Source organism: Schistocerca gregaria, chromosome 6 (assembly GCF_023897955.1).
Source record: "Schistocerca gregaria isolate iqSchGreg1 chromosome 6, iqSchGreg1.2, whole genome shotgun sequence".
In the NCBI taxonomy this organism is placed as follows: domain Eukaryota; kingdom Metazoa; phylum Arthropoda; class Insecta; order Orthoptera; family Acrididae; genus Schistocerca; species Schistocerca gregaria.
The window spans coordinates 498039291-498058570 of NC_064925.1; the positions used below are offsets into that span (position 1 = coordinate 498039291).

Consider the following 19280-nt stretch of genomic DNA (forward strand, 5'->3'; position numbering starts at 1 on the left):
ATTACATGATTGGTTGTACTATCGTAGCTGTTGTTTATATAAATAGCTATTAACCAATTTATTATTCTGATCCGAGTAAAGAAGTAAGTTTCTTGATAAATCAAGTTCAAATACTTACTACCTGTTTGTCAAAACCATAATAAAAATAATAGAAAAAATAAAATGTTTCACACCCCTAAGACTAAAACATCAATCTATTAGGATTTCTTTCAACATGAGTGTTAACTTACGCATAACCAGTTGCCAAAGACAAATTCAATTGAATATTATAATCTATATTAGGAATAGTGTAAAATAATCTGTTCAAATGCCTTAATACTCATAATGTAAAAAAGTTTGTATTGCTCTCAGGTGGAGTCATTACGAAACACAAAATTTCAAAAACATTTCCACAAATGGAGATCTTGCGAAATTTAGCTTGCTCTGTTCCCCCACGAGATCCATAGTGTTGTAGGCAATGGCACTCGGGCAATTCAGTGTTCTTTGACTTCAGGAAGAAATTTGACACCATCATGCAATGCCGTTTCGTGAAAAAAATATGAGCTTACTAAGTATCTGACCAGATTTGTAATTGGATCTATTTAACATGTCGCTCTTAACAGTTATAAATCAACAGATGTAATTTCTGGACTACCCCAAGAAAGTGTTATAGGACCGATACTATTTGCAATGTACGTAAGTGATCTAGTAGACAGTGTCAGATGCTCTTTAAAACTGTTCGCAGACTATGTGGTTGTCCATAACGATGTAACAATGCAAGAAGATAGAATCGATTTGCAGAATGACCTACAGAGGATTGATGAATGAATGTTTCAGGCTATGGCAGTTCACCTTCAATGTAAATAAATATACAATATTGTGCACACATAGGAAAAGAAATCCACTACTGTACAAACACACTATTGATGAGAAACTGTTGGAAACAGTACCTACTGTAAAATATATAGGAATAACTACCCAGAGTGACATTAAGTAGAATGACCAGATAAAACAAATAATAGGAGAAGCAGAAGCCTGACTAAGATTCACAGGAAGAATTTTCAGGAAATTTAACGAAGAAAGTGGCTTATAAGGCTCTTGTTCACCCTATTCTTGAGTATTGTTCATCAATATGAGAAACTTACCAAGTGGATAGACCCTGTTCATCATCACAGGATTTTTTGTTGGTGATAGAGTGTTCAGACATGCTCAACAAACTCCAGTGGCACACACTGCAAGAGAGATGATGTGCATCTTGGAGAGGGTTACTACTGAAAGTTCCCTGGAAGAGTCTGACAACACATTGCTTCCTCCCACAAACATCTCACATAATGACCACAATGAGAAAAATTCAAGAAATAATAGCCAATACAGAGGCTTACCAACAATCATTCTCATCATGTGCCATTTGCAAGCAGAAGACAGTAGGAGGGGATCAGTTAGTGGTACCAGAACCCACTGCCACACATCATTAGCTGGCTTGTGAAGTATGTTGTAGATGTAGCTACCATACCTTGCTGGCCTACTAGCATACTTTCCTGGTGAATCTACTGTTTATATTGCTCTCAGGTGTCCAGCCAGAAGCAGCTCTTCCCAAAACAAAATATTTCAACCCTGTACGTTGCCATCATCTCCAGGTGATACTTAAGAATGAGCACCTTTGTTATATTGTGCCTCCTTTATACTATTATCACTCTCTACCTCTTCCCTCACTCCACATCAGGTGGTGTGTTACAGAGAGGGTGGAAGTTATCCTCAGCCAACATTGAAATTTCAACTGGCTGATGGCTGCATCTCTCGCTTTACTGAGAGCGAAGCCACTTTAAAACACAATACCAAAACAGTTACACCTGTCTTATTATTTCCATTTATTCATATATCACTGACTCTTTGTAGCAATGCAGTGTTCCACAAATGCAGATTTTGTTGACTGTTTCAGACTGGTATGTCTACTGAGTTCCAGGTATTTTGCTCAACAGAACCCGAAGTCATCTTCCACCATATCTAATACTGCACACTGTATACCATTGTCTTATCCAACTTGTCTTGTTCTATTTCCTGAACCTGTACCTTCTGCCTCTAAGGAGGTCATATTTATCTCATGCTATATTTTTTCTTCTTTAATATGCTCTAGAGCAGACTACATGTTACTGTATGCTTGGCACGCACACAAAATCAAATGTTTCATGTAAGCTTCCTTAAGCATGTGTACGATGAATTTGGGAAAGCATCATGGCCTTACAAATCGTTTGATTGACTTTCATGTACGCAAGCTTGCACAAGCATACTAATATGTACATATTTGAGTGTGTGTACTAACAATAGGAACACTTGTACAGGCATACATCAGTTGTGAGATGGTTTTCATAGTGGTCATGTGGAGCAATCTGAAATGTATCAACTTCAAATTGCTGGAAGATTTGTGCTTATGGATGACAGCTTTCCCTGTAGAATATCAAATCAACGGTATATCATGATAAAGGAAGGCTGCTATGATCTGCTTCTTGTTACATATAAGACAATTTATTCCGCAGTGGAGAAAGACATAGTAATGAAAAAGATAAATTCACTGAGATCAAATTACCATTGGGGGGGTGGGGGGCGTGAACAGTAGTTATAAATTAGGGACTGCTGCACCTCGAGCTATACAAACCAATGCTGTGGTATTTTTATTTGTTTAGCTTTCTGTACGAGCAAGGGACATTCAGATGGTTTGCAACTAATTTTGAAGAAAGTTATATAAGTATTCAAGAATGCCAGGAGTTAAGTTACAATAGCACTGTTAAAGATATTTGCCTTTATTTGTTTATACAGAATGTTCATATGTAATTTTGTTTTATTAATCCACAAAGTTTTATGGGTGAGGAACCTCATCTTCATTTACAAATTAGTTCATGAATGGTTTAAAGTGTTTAGCATCAAGTGAAATACTTCCGCAACATTATCTAATGTTATGCCAGCATTTATTTATTATGCTGTACTTCATGTCATCACAATTTAGAGAACCACAAGGAGCATAGGTTTGACCCATAGTGGTAATTAAATGATTATGTAAAGCAAGAGTTTATTTTTTTTTTTACTTTATCAATGTGGCTTGCTTCCAGATTTTCATGGTGTGAAAAATCTTAAAGAATGCTGCAAAAATGACAAACTATGCTCAATAAAATGCCCTCTGTATAAACAGTCACTGTAATGTTTTTTCCTACACAGTCACTCAGAGTGAATGTTTCTAACACATCAGTCCTCAAAGTAAAAGCATCATCTCCTACGAATACATATAGCAGTTTCTGTGAACTATTTGTGACTTCAGTCTATTTTGAATGCTCAGTGACTTGTTAAAGTCTCCCACAAAAATCTCTGCTCTGAAGACCACCACCATTCTGCCATTTGTGACTAAATGGAATACAATAAATCTCTAACAAACATCTGCTGTGGCAAGTAGAACCATTCTATGAGTATGTTGTTTGTTATTAAAATAAAATGAGCCACTTGCAACTGAAATATCCTTTACATCACTGTAGCCAGCAACATGCAGGAAATTCCATATCTTTGTAAAATCTTTTGCTTTCTTAGACCAGACAAGTGACAGCATTGCTGTCCGAGTTCAATGTATTTCAGATATGAACTGATGCTTGTACAAGCATGCTTGACCTGTGTGGATGTGTTTTGCATTAAGGACTTAAGCAAAACACTTAACCATACATGCCTGTCACGTGTGCAGCCATTTTAAAGGTAGATGGACTTTCTTGGTAGGTTGGCTTTTTTCAACCGATTTTGCATGGGCCCCGTGGGCCAGTGTACATAGCATATCCTTATGCTGTGAAGGACGATGGCAGCTGGAGACATGGAGATACAAATTGGTGTGGGTAACTAATCCCTACACACTTTGTTCCATAGTGCTGTCCACTTTGCATTTGACTGGACACCCAAAAAGGGAGCTCGTCATTCTCTTTCACATCCACAGTGAATTCGTTGATGGGGTGCAGAGAGCTGTTGTTGGAGGAACTCCTGAACCTTCAACTCCTGCGTGGCCACACCCAAATGTATCACCAATATATCTGAAAAAGCATTTGAACTTCACTGCAGCTTTTTTTTTAGAGCCTCCTCTTGAAATCCTCCATGAATAATTTTGCCATAACCAGTGACAAAAGGCACCCCATGGCGATGTCATATTTTTGTTCAGAATAGTGGCTGTTGAAGAGAGAAAATGCAAATGCGAAAATGAATTAGCGGATAGTCACTGTGGGACTGAAAGCTTGGTCATTTTAAGGACATATTCAAGAAGAATGGATAAGGTGATAGACAAATTAGATACGCTTTCAGGCGGAGAGTACAGGCCCAGCAAATAGAACACAATGAGAAGAATAAAACAATGGCATATTCGCTGTACTACAGCAAATTATTAAACAAAATTGGGATAATCTTGGCTCAACATAACATTAAATGTGTTTTCTGTTCACCTACTACGTAAGAGAAAGATGACTTGGCCTTTCATAAACCAGGTGACTTCTCTACTCCATGCAAATGTGGTACTGCAGTATTGGACAGAATGTGCAGACAGTCAACGACAGTTGCTTGGAACACAGGGAATGCACCGCCCTTGATCAAGCAACAAAATCTTTGATGTGGAATGATGCGTAGCTACTGGGTCTCAATTAAATTCTTTTGAGCTGTGTTCTAAAGGAGGCTGCTGAAATGCGAGTGGCTGATGGCTTGATCAATACAGACGAAGATTACCCTCTCAGTAAAGGGTGGGGCCCAGCTCTCAGCCAACTGAAGTCATATTAGCCGATGGCGACATCCCTACTGATAGGGTCAGGAGAAACAATGAGAGAAAGGAGATTGTGCTCACCATCTGGTGATTGCATCACAACCCCACACCACTCCACCCAATGTGGTGTGTGGCCGGGTAGTGAGAGAATGGGTTGAACAGTGGTAAGAGTATAAAGGAGGCTGATGTAGCTAAGACAGTCATTTTACAGGTGCCACTCGAAGATGACGACAAGGTATGCTGTCTGAATATTATGTTCTGAAAACAACTGCACACAGATGAGGACACCTGACAGCTATGAGAACAGTTGATTTGTCAACAAATCTTAAGATCACTTAAGTGTAAAATTACGTAAAAACCACCATGTTTGATCACTAAATTTAACTTTTGCAGAATGGAATCAAAGGATTATGTTCTGAAATAGAAGCAAAAACTGAGGACTGATCCAGACAAAATGCGGCAACAGAGAGGACAGAACAGATAAAATTTACAATGCAACACCTAAAACATACTGACCATCAGAGAAGATACAGAGAAATGAAGAAGGAAGGGGGGGGGGGGGGGGAAACAAGAATGCATGGAATGAGATAAATGAAGAAGCAAAATGAAAATACAAGAGATTTATTTGATAAATGATGTCAGTTGGAAATCACATGTGACAAAAGATGTCGAGTAAGTTAAGGAGCCACAGACAGGGAATAGTGTTCTGAAAATCCAGACGTAAACAACCACATTTCAAAATTTTATGAATTTCATCCATTTTAAATCCCTCCATCCCAGCGTATGAAGCATAATGTAAGTGTATGCAGACATCATGCCAAATTCAATTTCTCAGTAAGGTTGGCAAACCCTAGAGAGTGATTAGTAAATAAAACATGCTGTAGCATGAGGAAGAACAGTGAATGATAAGACAGTGCAAAAAAAAAGTGTTCACCATAATAAGTCATGAAGATTATGACTCTGGGGGAAATAAACCATCTTCTCTCTTCATATCAGCACCCTCCTTTGGCACCCCATCCCCATGCTCCAAACTTTTACCTACTCCAAAAACCTTATGCCCCAAGTCTCCCTACTGGATGCCCCAGCATGGCTGGGTACAATGCTCCCACAGGTCATTCCATGTCATATCACCAAAAACTCATAGAAGGCTCCCACTTGACCCTCTCCAAATTTCTTAATATGTTGCAGTGAAGTAGCCCCAAATCAAAAATGCAGCATGTTCTTCAGTTCAAAATTGATAGGCCTATGTTTAACAGGTTATCATCAGGTTAATGTGCGTTGCTGCAGAAAGACCCCCATTTTGACCATAATTCCAGATAAGAGTGAAATCTGGCACATCGTGGCAATTTTTAGCATAAAATGTAGAGGTATATTCAAAAAAGTAGTACACTTGTTAATTCATAGCGAAATTCCCACCAAATTTTGTCGCAACAGATTTGGACTCTACTTTGAGGGCAAGCCAATCACCAACAAAAGATCTATATGTCATGTTATTCTGCAAAGAGCAAGTTTTCTAGTACATGAATAATGTCTGTTTACACTGGGGTTTGAGTTTCTAGGATGGCTGCAGGACTCCACAAATGAGATAAGTTTCTGTGGTATCAAAAAAATCAATTATGATTCCCCCACCTGATTCGTTATCAACTGACTATCACTGCATGCAAAATGTAATTAAAACTAATGATAAAATTTGAAATTTCATACGTGAGAGTATTTCTGAGAGAAATTCAGAATCCACATGTTTCCATTTAAGTAGTCAGTATTGTTTCAGGTTTCTGGTGCTACAGATATGCCACTCTGACACTGTAAATACATTTGGCCATTTTTTGATATTAAAGGACTGTAAAATTTCATGTTTCACTGATTAGGAATCTTCTTATGAGAGACTTCACAGTTCTAGCATTTTCACTATGGATTTCCTATTGTTTTATGAATTTCTTGTGTAACTGTTCGTATCTTTGTGGTATTTTACATATGGTAAGTAGGTCAGACATTGCTGTTTATATATACATGTATTTATTAACCAAAATATTCATAATACATTTCAATTTACATATTGCTGATTTCATCTAATGTAATTATTTTCAACTGCATTTGATCTGAATTTCAATGTTAGCTGAATTTTTGCCATGTGCTATTGGCAGCTGTCCGCATGACTTTTCTGACTGCCATCTGATAACCTACACTTCCCCAAAGGAATTTCCAAAGTTTTTCAAGGAGTAAAGTGCAGGAGATGAAAATGATATAAATACAAAGTGAACTAAACTTACATGACAAATCACAGACATGTCTTCATATTGTGGTCTTGCTATTGACCAAATCTGAATTTTGTAAAAGATTTGCGACCAAATTCCAGTGGCTGCTGTAGAGAAGATGCTGGATCTGCTGAGAGTTAGTGTTAGGCCTGGCCAGAAGTTATGTACTTTTTTGCAGAAAGAAATTTCATCTGAAGCAACTGAACGGTACCAGATCCACAGATTCTGATGACGCTACTGCTGCATGGAAGTCTCTGAAAGTATGAACACAACTCTGTTAGTCATAGGCATCTTCTCAGTTTCAATGAATAGGCACACGGAATCCGTGCAGCTATGCAAAGTGTAAGATTAGTGAGACACAGGAAATTATTGTTGAACAGCTTGTAATATTGATTGTCAAAGTCTGTTTAACCAAAGTACTAATCAACCATGCACAAATTGTAAAGACCTCAATAAACTCATCGAAGACATGAAGCAGAATCTACACACAGTGAATCAATCAGAAAAAATACAAATCTTAACACTGGTGCCACAAGGTTGGTCTATAAAGATGACAATGGAGCAGTTCAAAGTTACTAAATACTTGGTTCAAAAAGCAGAACAAGGAATTTTACCTGTTCCTAAGAAAAAGCAAGGCACACTTCCTGAAGTGATGACAGAAAGAGTCACACAATTTTTTGAGGGTGAAGAATGCAGTTGCATGTGTCCTGGAAAGAAAGAGCATACTTCCACTTGAATAAATGGAGCCAAAGCTAGAAGCAAAAATACCTGTCACTTAGCAATTTGAAGGAGACGTTTGTTGAATATTGTGAGCGAAATGGATCTAAAATTGCCTGCTCACAGTTCTGTAGATTATGCCCAAAATCGTGTGTGAGAGTTGGTGCATCTGGAATACATTCTGTATGTGTGTCTACTATCCACCAAAATTTAAAGATAATGTAAATGGTATGTATCCCAGAATCAAAGGAATGTATGCTCCATCAGTGTGAAAACTGCCCAGGAAAATTAGTACTGGAAACTTTCTTGGAATAAGTTTTTGATGAACACGATCCTGACAGTGCAGTTGTCTTCAGGCAGTGGTTTCACGTGGATTGGAATATTCTTGACGTGAAGCAGATGACTATGGATGAACTGACTGAAGAACTAGTCATAAAAAATTTGAATCTTTCGGTTCATCACTTCACTGCCAAGCATCAAGGTTGACACCTGTGCCAATTGAAAAAAAAAAAAAAAAAGCCTTGAAGCATGAAGTCTCATCATTTTAACAGATTTTGCTGACACAAGGTTGAATGGCAGTCCTTGACAGCTAGTATGAATAGTTTTCTCACGACAACCCATCCTACATCAAGACACCACTTATTTCCTCCATTGCCTTTCCACAGTTTCTGTTGCATTACCACAAGACTTATTGATAGTCACTGTAGATGCGACGTCCTTTTACACTAACATCCTCCTTGTCCTTAACCTTGCTTCTGTGGAACACAATTGTTCCCAATGTCCTCTTGATATACTACCTCTTTCCTAACCCTTGTTTACAAATTTTAAAAATATGGCATAAGCGGCAGTGCCCTACAATGGCTTAAATCCTACTTATCAAACAGAAAGCAAAGAGTTAGTGTCTCTTCAAATGGAGCATATGATTTATCTGACTGGAAAAAAATATCTCAGGGTGTTCCAGAGGGCTCCATATTAGACCCAATACTATTTCTCTGTTAATGACTTACGATTAAATATCAGCTCCCCATCAGTTGTGTTTGCAGATGATACTTCTGTCCTAGTTGAAGATCAGGATTCAGAAAAAAATCCCAAATCTGTGGTCAGTACCCTCAGTACCTTAGAAACTTGATTTCAGCTATATGGATTGAATCTAAACATATCTAAGACTCACATGATGCAGTTGAAAACCAAACAGTCAAAATGTGAGCAGATTAAGATTGTGCACAACAACCAAGGTGTAGAAGAAGTTGACTCTGTCAAATTCTTAGGTTTAAATGTAGATCAAAATTTGAACTGGCAGCACATATTGAATATCTGACAAACAAACTGAGCAGCTTTGCATTTGCATTGCAAATATTATAAACTGTAACTGACTTGGACACACAAAAAGTAGCATATACAAGCTACTTTGAATTGACTTGGACACACAAAAAGTAGTATATACAAGCTACTTTGAATCCATTATTAGGTATGGTATTGTTTTTTGGGGTAACTCGACAAACATAGTGTGGATACTAAAAATACAGAAAAAAATCATTTGAAATATGTGCACTGCAAATCACAAAGAACAATGTCGGCCATTATTTAGAAAACTTAAAATATTAACTCTGCCATCTTTATACATATATGAGATTATTATATTTTTTACACCAGACATGAATTATTTGAGGGAAACAATTTTATCCATTCACATGATACCAGAAACAATGAAAATTTTATGCTCCCCACCCATCGCCTCAGACTATATACCCAGGGACCTCAATACATGGGAATGAAAATTTGTAATAAATTAAAAGGAAGCAAGTTGATGCAGATGGATTTAGGTTCACTTAAAAGAATGCTATATCAGGTGCTGCCACTGAAGTGTTATACTCACTGGATGAATTCATGCAGGACAAACTGGAAATTTAAGCTGGATACAATGTGTTACATATTCCAAGAAATATCCTTATAGTGTTATTATGTATTGCAGTCACTATTATTTATTAATGAAAAAAAAATCATTGTAACTATATATTATAAATTTTTGACATCTCTCCTGTACACAAACCAAATGGATTGCAAATGTACATCATACATACATGAGATGAATAAAACACAATTCACAAATCCTCTTAGCAACTACATTCTGACCCACAACTATCTCACTTCCGAACGCCAAATCCATTACAGTGTCATCACGGATGCTCTCATGGCACCGTTCTATGCCAACGTATTTATGGGCCATCTGGAGGAATTCTACCACTCCAGTCAGCACCTAAACCCCCTTGTCCAGTTCAGATTCCCTCATGACACTTTGATGATATGGACTTTTGCCACGGACAATCATTCCTCTTTCCTTCACCACACTGGACTCACATTCGGGAGGACGACGGTTCAATCCCGTCTCCGGCCATTCTGATTTAGGTTTTCCGTGATTTCCCTAAATCGCTTCAGGCAAATGCCGGGATGGTTCCTTTCAAAGGGCACAGCCGATTTCCTTCCCCATCCTTCCCTCACCCGAGCTTGTGCTCCGTCTCTAATGACTTCGTTGTCGACGGGACATTAAACACTAATCTCCTCCTCTTTCCTTCACAGTCTCAACACATACTCCCAAATACACTTCCCCTGATCCTTTTCTCAAGTCAACGAGCCACCTACTCAGATATGGATCTCCACCTCTCAGATGGCTCAATAAACACACCTGTTCCATTTTAAAAAGTTCTCTTCCTTACAGCATCACCACCATGGATGCAGAATTTGCAGTGGAACACAGAAGTTGTCAAAATATACTGATAACCTTACAGTAACCTACCAGCTCATCAATAAACAAATCTCCCATGCCATCTCCGCATTGGACACCAGCAAACCTGTTAACCAGCCACCAAACAGCATCCGTCTAATCACTGTGGTCTTGAAAAGCTCAGCCACATCCTTCAGCAGGTTTTTGACTGCATCTTACCACCACATCACCCAAAGCTGTGTTTCACTATCCACTCAATCTACAGAATGAAACTTCCTGGCAGATTAAAACTGTGTGCCCGACCGAGACTCGAACTCGGGACCTTTGCCTTTCGCGGGCAAGTGCTCTACCATCTGAGCTACCGAAGCACGACTCACGCCCGGTACTCACAGCCTTACTTCTGCCAGTATCTCGTCTCCCACCTTCCAAACTTTACAGAAGCTCTTATGTGAACCTTGCAGAACTAGCACTCCTTTCTTTCAGGAGTGCGGTAAGGAGGGAGTAGCCACGCATGTGTGAGTTGTGTGAATACCCTTTGAACTATTTTCATCTTGCTGTGCAGCTGCTGAGTCATCTGTGGGAAGACCTGCCTCACACTATACCACTACCTCCTCGTCTCGTATGTCCTTCTCTACCTCCTCCCTATCTCCAACCTCCATCGCCCAGCCATCTAACTAACTAAATAATGTGTGAAGGATCTACATCTGAGGAGGGAGTCCGTCCAAAAGCTTATTTATTTCTAATGTTCTTTTCACTGTGTCTATTTGCAACTCAATGCATCATCTATGTGGTGTGTAACAACCTATCTTTTCCATATACTGTTGCCACACACAGTTTCTAGTATATTACATACTTGAGGCAACCACCTGTACTTATTCAGTTTCACAGAAAATGGAAGTTGTCATCTGGCAAAATGGGGCTCACTTTTCTGATATTCATATTGAAGATGTGCGATTACTTATCTCTGTACCAACTAACATTTGTTCTTGTGGGTTCTTTGGTGGGAAGGACTGTTGAATGTTAATGTGTTCTGGCTATTAATAAAAATATATGTAACTTATTATTCTAAATATATTACTGAAAACATGTCCACATGTGACACCTGTAAGCATGGAGTGGCCCAGAAATGATCAATTTATCCACACACAACAGTCTCATGATTATGTGGGTAAATGCAGAGTCGACAGTGCATGGATAACCAAAAACACGAGTAATCCAACATACATTCATTTTTCCCAGAAACCACATTACAAATAAAAATAATGATTATGATGATGATGATGATAATAACAATAACAATATAATAATAATAATAATAATAAAAGCTACATGTCACACTTGAAAGACCACAGCATTACTCGTCAGAAACAACACATTGAAAACTTCCAACTTTGAGCTTCTGGGAAATGGAATAGACAAACATAAAAACACAGAATCAGGCACAAATATCTTACATGGGTAGAGTCCCTGCATTTATTTGAAGATGAAAAAAAAAAAAAAAAAAACAGAAAAATATTTCAGAGATATCTGGCAGTGGAATTGGGGCCTGCATTGTCTTCCAGCGGCAAAACATTAATTATATGCGTAAGAGTGTATTTCAAACAAAAATATCTGTGCTAATTATAACAATATATTTCAGACTGTTTTTCCTTCCAAGGATCACCAATATCAACAGATAATCCGCAAACTGGATAACCTACATCCAGATAATCAGGAACTTGGTGTTAAATCTTTTTACAAAGAAGATAACTCATAATCTATCTTTGTTTTCCAGTCAATGCAAAAAGAATGGAAATAAGATAGTTGTGCTAGATTCACTTCTTCTTAAGGCCTTATTTATGCACTTCTTTCTTTTTAAACAAAAGAGCTTCAAAGTTACTTAGTTCCATTCACTGCACACACTGCAAGATCTTCATGTGACAATTGATACAGAGACTAACAAAGGTACAATTAAAGTATTTTATAAACTATCACATTCATGTGAAACAGACTGATGCAGGCATTTAAAAATGAGTATAAGAAGGTCATACAATTTTTTTTAGTACTGCTCATTTTATTGGTTATTTAGCACTATACGTATGTTTTACCTTTTCATCAAAAAAGCTATACAAAAATCTTTAAAGTAAAATGAGATTGACTGAATGCACTGATTCTGGACATTGGATATGACCCATGATGTAGTGGTGATGTGAGTGACATACATGTGTACAAACACACGGAGAACAGAACACTGACAATATTTTCTTTGCATCTATATTAGTTTTTTGAATGTAGGCTGTGGTGACAGATGTGTATGTTGCATAGCCCTAAGTCTAGACCAGACTGACAGGTGACAGTTTAGCTATGAGTTGGCAAAGCTAACAAATGCGAATGTGCAACCTTAGTTAAGATGACATACTGATCAGTAACATAGTCCGAGGTCTAGGTTACTGTTAGCTGAAAGGGAGCAGTTTAATTGGCAGTTGATGAAGCAGCATTGAAGGCTTCTATTAGCCTGCTAAATTATCCAAAGTTAAGGTGAATAGAATTCCCACTCATTGCATAATATTTGCAAGATTCTATTTCATAAAATTTGCAACAATTCTGAAAAAGTTTGAACTTAAAAGTAACAGGGGAAGAAACACCAGACAAACAACATTGTGATAGGAAGCAAATGAAAGATGAGGATACATGACACCAAAAGTGAAGTAAATAAAATAGTAAAAGTTGATAAATCATGTAATTTAGCAGACAACAGCAGATATCACATGGAAATTTTAAAAAGATTTGCAACAGCAAAAAGTGACTTCAATGAAGCAAGGACAAGTAAAATGTTCAGATTGGAAAAGAAAAAAAAACTATTTGTTGAGATTATCATCTTGAGTGTTCTGTATGACTGTACAAGCTGGACACTGTAGATGACAAGCAAAATGGGCTTGTTAATAATGGGAATACGGCTTTAGTGAAGGCTAATGAGAAGTAATTCAAAACAAAGAATATCTGTAAAAGTTAAATAGTGGATCCATCTTGTATATTTTGTGGTTTAAGTACAACAGATGTAGCCTACATACCAAAACATTCAAGAGATATCTGTAAGTTATGTAATATATGTTTTCTAAATTTACCTTGCTGTTTTAGTTTTTTGTAATGGAAAGTGCATTTATATGGTGTGAACACAGACAAGTTACCTTACAGATTAATGTGTTACCACGACCTTTATTTAACAGTCACATTCATTGTCTTTGCCAACTGTCAACCAAATTATCATCTTCCCACCTAACCAAGACCTCAGTCTACACAAGAGGTGGGTCTGTCATAAACATCACGATTTCAGGGGTAGGGAGCTCTATCACTCTAGGGGGAAAAAAAGCCAGCCCAATGAAAAAGTTTTGAAGAAATTAATGAGTATTGTAATCTCTCTGGAACTGCTGAAAAAAGGTAATTCAACTTGACACACAATAAGTTATTAACGAAAACATTGGATGGAAAAAATATAGGAGGCAACAAAGAGGAGGCTAAGATAGGAAATTGTAGTGGATATACTGGAGATAACAAAGTGTCGAAATTAATGAGAAATGAAGAGGGAGGGAAAAAATAGAAAGGCAGTTGCAAGAACAGGCCAAAGCCATTAGAAGTTAACGACAATGATGTAACTTGACACTATATGCCACTGCTGCTATCAGTACACCTCAAAATTTTTATTACGTTTGGTCATTTGTAAGCCATCCTACATATGTTGGGAAGAGTCAGTAAGAGAGCGAATGAAAATGCGATGACATCATCTCAATAAATATACAAATTTACAGTTTAACATTCATCAATAACAAACATTACTTGGACGTTAAATATGTTTCTAGGTAATACAACAATGTCAGGTTTCCGCCACGGTGTCCTAGACACACGAATTCTTGTGGTTTGTTGCTTCGTGGTTCTCTATGCCTCATTACAAATATGTCGAAACTGGCTATTTCATATAGAAAAGAAAACACTCCCTTTACGTTAACATGGAGAAATTTGGATAACCCAGAAGTCGTCGTATGCCTGTTATTGTAAACCGCTATTAATTTTCTGCCTGCTGCTGCAAACCTGTTCTACGCATGTTGGGATTATGAATTTAATGTCAGATTTCAGGAAAAAAAATCTGCAATGCAGAGTTAAAAGATTCCAGCGCTATCTTAAATTTATAAGTACTCATTGGTAAGTCTGTTTTCGAGTAACTATAAATGACATAAGTCTGCTACTCGTGAGGTTCAAGCTTATATGTCAGCAAATATTATTATCGGGAGAAGCGCTGCCTAGCAATTAGAACTTGTACTTAGATTGGCCGATTTGCGCCTGAGTTTATAAATAATGTTCAAGATATACTGCATTTGAAGCTACGTCGCAATACAAAGCTACTTTTCATAATTAATTACTGTACCAGACAATCTAACGCAACAAACCAACTCTTAATTATCCCAGATAAATATAAATTGTAATTACCAAATCGTACATGTCGACAACATTTTCTTGACTAGGTGCTTCGTTCGGGCAAAAATGATAAAATTCGTGAAACACTGCGTACAAACATGATCCACAACTTTGTATAGAAAACAAACACAACAAAGATGGTATCCAAACTGATGGAACTCATTCGAGTGTCTTTTGTTACTAGTTGTTGACGCAGATCTGTGCGAATGTAGTGGGAGGGCAGCTGTGGTTCAAACGAGAGATTTTGAAACAAGTGGACAATAAATTTGTAAAAACACTAACGTCTTATATAGTAAAGAAGATTTGAGTGTTTTCCGTGACATCTGTAACGATATCTGAAGTTTCGTCTGAGGGCATTAAATAATAGCGCGTTTAAAATTTGCAATTATTCGCTGTAAGCCGAAGGAAATGGTTAGTGAACTGCAAAAACCAAGAAGAACGAGAGGTACACCGCTATATAAAATACGCAATTACTTTGCTCTCAGTGTTTTGGGAGTTGCTTTTGTAAGCGGTTTCTTGTTTCAGTAAGTAACTATGCATACATGAAAATTTTATTAAGTGAAACGTTGACGAAAGTCCAATAAATTATGCCCAGTTCTCTCATGAAACAGTGACAATTTGTTTGTTTTGATCAGTGGTTTACATGATGTCTGCCGAGTCTTTTTATTAATATTTACATATGACCATAATGCCCAGTCATTCCGCCGAAATCGTTCGTGTTTTTGGTTGTCGATATATAAACACACGCATTCAAATTTCTAGTTGTAAATATGTATGGATATATTAGTGTACTTTTATTTATTTATTAATCCCCCTTTTTTTGAGAATGTCTATATTTCATGCTTCCATCAACCCAAACAACAAGTTTATTTAAGTAGAACATTACACTTTATTCAGAAACGTTGAGAACAAGGTAAGTATTAGTGAATCTTTTGGATCCTGTTAGTAAGTCTTTCCTCTGGCAGGACGTTACTTATTTAGGTGTGCAGCATGATGTACATACTGTGATCTGCGATGTTAAGAGGAAGGAAAACATTATTTGTTTACAGATATGTCATTTATCTGTAGGTAACTATTTCATATTTCCAATAAAATTTTCATTACAGTTATCGAGATCATAGTTTGGGATTCCCTTTCAGATAGAAACTTGATAAGGTGAGCTTATTACTTTTGTGGTTAGACATAACGAGTACCAATGGGAGGCTGCATAGAGGGGAGTGGAAGGGAGAAAGAAGGGATAAGGCAGGCATACTCGTGGGCACAGAAAGAATGTGGAAGCAGGCATTGAGGGGGAGGGAAGGGAGGGGGTTATAGGAGAGAAGAGACCCAGAGAGGGGGAAAGGACAATGAAGATGTACTCTGGGGATAGACAGTTTGGGGACAAAGACTAGCAAAAGCTGTGGCTAGGGTATTTCTGAGGATGTTTTGTAGAGGAATTCTCACTTGAAGTTGTTAAAGTAAAATACACCACGTTGTGTGGCATTCTTGGCAACTGGGTGATCCAGCTGTCTCTTGGCCATAGTTTGGACTTTCATGCTGACAGACAGCTTGATAGTGATCATGCATACATAGAATGCCACACAGCGGTTGCAGCTAAGCTGCTACACCACATATCTGCTTTCCCAGCTGGCCCTCCATATGTTGGTATCGAATATTCCTGTTACAGGCTTGGAATAGGTGGTAGTGGGGAGGATGTTTAGATCAAGTCTATGGATATGAGCCATGGGGCAAGGGGCTGGGAGCAGGGGTTGAATGACAGAAATGCCAACTAGGCCTATTATGGTTTGTCCCTAACTGTTACTGAGTTATCACCTTAATTATGGACTTATGGAAAATTACCAAAAAATTATGGAAATAGACAATTTACAATTCTATGTTTTAAAGAAAAATCATAATGGATACTGTTTACATTTTTGTAATCATATTCTCTAAAATTTTTATAGATTTCCTTCCTGAGTACATAGTAAACCTGTCTGCAAATGGATTTTTGTCACTACGGCTTACTAAGATAGGTTATGCTGAGTTATGATGAAAATTTTTCATTCTGCTTGTTTTAGCTTAAAGAATAGAAATAAAACTACTTTCAAACCAAGTTATGTCACAAGGTTCAAGGCATTTGTATTGGAAAATTACAGGAGTGTTTCAAAATCATTCTTGACATTTACTAAACTAACTTTTAGCATTTTCCACTTGACCTAATTTCTTCATTTACGGTTGTTTTGATTCCTAGGAAATCTTCCTTATTTAGGATTGTAAAGTGTCTGAAATATAATGTTTGAAGTCCTAAATGAGGCTTTCTCATTTTTAAAATTTCTCGGGGGGAGCCCCTGGATGCCCCTCCATTTTTGCCATGTGGTTACAAACAGCCTCTTCTCTATCTTGACAGCTATGAAACAGGGATGGTCAACGATATTGTGCAGGTTGAGTGGGCAGCAAACACCATTGTGGTATGGACGGGGAGGATATAACTCATTTCAGGGCTCGAGCAGGGATAGTATAAACCCTGGTGGAGAAAATGATTCAGCTATTCCAGTCCGGAGTGATACTGAGTCACAAGGAAGGTACTCTCTTATGACTGGTCAGTGGGTATGTGGAACACAGTAAGTGACTAGGAAGGCCAGGTGGTGAGATATGTTTCTGGATAATGTGGGGAGAGTAATTTCAGCCTGCGAAGGTCTCAATTCAGCCCTTGGCATACTTGAAGAGGAGCTGTTCGTTACTGCAGATGCATTGGCTGTGGGTGGTTAGGCTACATGCTTGGTTTGGAATGGATAGCAGCTGTTGAAGTGGGTTGGTAGGTTTGATGTGGATAGAGGTCGTGCTGGAGACATCTGTAAAACACAATTCAATATTGAGAAAGTGATGTGAGCTGAGAATGACCAGATTGAAGCAAATGGTGGAGGTGTTTAGGGTCTGAGGTATTGTGAATAGGTTCTGCTAACTCTCAGCCCAAATCATGAAGATGCTAGCAGTGAATCTAAGCCAGGTGAGGGATTTGGGATTCTGGGCGGCTAGGAAGAATATTGTGTGTGACCCATGAGCAGGATGGTGCCATACGGCTGCCTATAGTTGTATTGAAAATTTGTTTATTGGTGATATCTTCAAAGGAGAAGTAATTGGGGGTAAGGATATAGGAAGGAGTTAGTCGGGTGTAGGGAAAGGTAATGTTGAATGGTGGGAAGGCCAAGGACAAAGGGAATGACTGTGATGATTAGGGAACTGCTTGGTAAAGTTACAGGAACTTTGTAGAGTCAGTAGAAGAAATGGTTAGTGTTTTTATGTTAGAGTTATGTTCCAAGTAAGAGGTTGAAGTTATTGGTCCACAAAGACAGAGATTGTGATTGTGGAGGTACAGCACTTGGTAATCACATAGGACAACCTGTTGTGTCTGGCTGTGCTATGGATCAGTTTGTCATGGCGTCTAAGATTTCTTATTCACATTTGTTGACTTCACCAACACAAAGCCTGTCATCTTCCATTCTAACATAGACCTTGGGCTATGTTACAGATCAATCTGTCACCACAACCTACAGTACAATAACTAATAATGATGAGAAACAAATATCGCTATGTTCTATTTTCTTTTTGTTTGTACATGTACGATGTCCCACTCATCACCAACATTAACATCCTGGACAAAGCTGACATCTGGTATGAGTAGCTTCAGCTGACCCAAAAAATAAAATCATAGAAACATACTTACCAAACAAAGTCAGTCAACATACAAATCTAGCAATAGCAAAAATAACATGTCATTACAATCTGTTGAATGGCCAGTTTAAGAGTTCCCAAACCAGGAATCCCTCTGGATAGAATGCCACATGTTGTTCATTTGAATTTTGACTATCGTCATGTTAATGTGGTTTTGAGTTTAGGTAGTTGGTGCGGTAACATGAGTTGTGGAAATGTTTTCAGTGAGTTATTAAATTTTTTTTTTTTGTTTACGTGTTTTGTGTCTTTGTTAGGTCTGATTAGTTTGGGGTTTGTTGTGCAGAAAGAAGTATAATTTTTATTGCCTTTCTGTTAGGTGTGGATATGACAGTGAAGTTCGTGAGTGTATCATTACATTCTGCAGTGGGTGGTGATATGATGTTCGTCATTAAGTTTCTGCAGATATTTGGTCTTGATGCTGAGTATGTTAGGTTTCACATTTGTGGTGACAACATGAGGTTGGTGAGAGTTCCGTCAGCTCGGACCAGAGACACTTATATGTGGCATTGTCAGCACAACAGTGTCTGGCAGTTGACAAGATGTGGTACCTGGTTCGATAAATCTAAGTTGGCCATGAGGCAGATTGTCTTGGTTACTTATTATTTTTGCTATTGGTCCTCAGTAAGTTTTTGTGTGCTTGAGACTGATGCGAGTGAGAACTGTCTTGGATTGGTTT

General features: G+C 37.9%; 2 protein-coding genes across 6 annotated transcripts in view; one reads left to right on the top strand and one right to left on the bottom strand.

Moving 5' to 3' along the window:
- The window catches only part of LOC126279035 (fibroblast growth factor receptor substrate 2), a 42253-nt gene extending 27204 nt beyond the window's left edge, over window positions 1–15049 (bottom strand). Inside the window, exons 1-2 of one of the 3 annotated variants that reach the window (XM_049979433.1) lie at window positions 14906–15049; window positions 7021–7259 (exon numbers count right to left, since the gene is read on the bottom strand). The gene's annotated coding sequence lies outside the window, so the exon portion shown is untranslated. The remainder of the gene's footprint in view (window positions 1–7020; window positions 7260–14905) is intronic. The other 2 variants (XM_049979432.1, XM_049979434.1) reach the window with 2 other exon arrangements.
- Window positions 15050–15251: 202 nt separating this feature from the next.
- The window catches only part of LOC126279033 (uncharacterized), a 158263-nt gene continuing 154234 nt past the window's right edge, over window positions 15252–19280 (top strand). For 2 of the 3 annotated variants that reach the window (XM_049979429.1, XM_049979431.1), the window contains exon 1: window positions 15328–15417. The gene's annotated coding sequence lies outside the window, so the exon portion shown is untranslated. Of the gene's footprint in view, window positions 15418–19280 lie in introns of all 3 variants that reach the window. The other variant, XM_049979430.1, reaches the window with a different exon arrangement.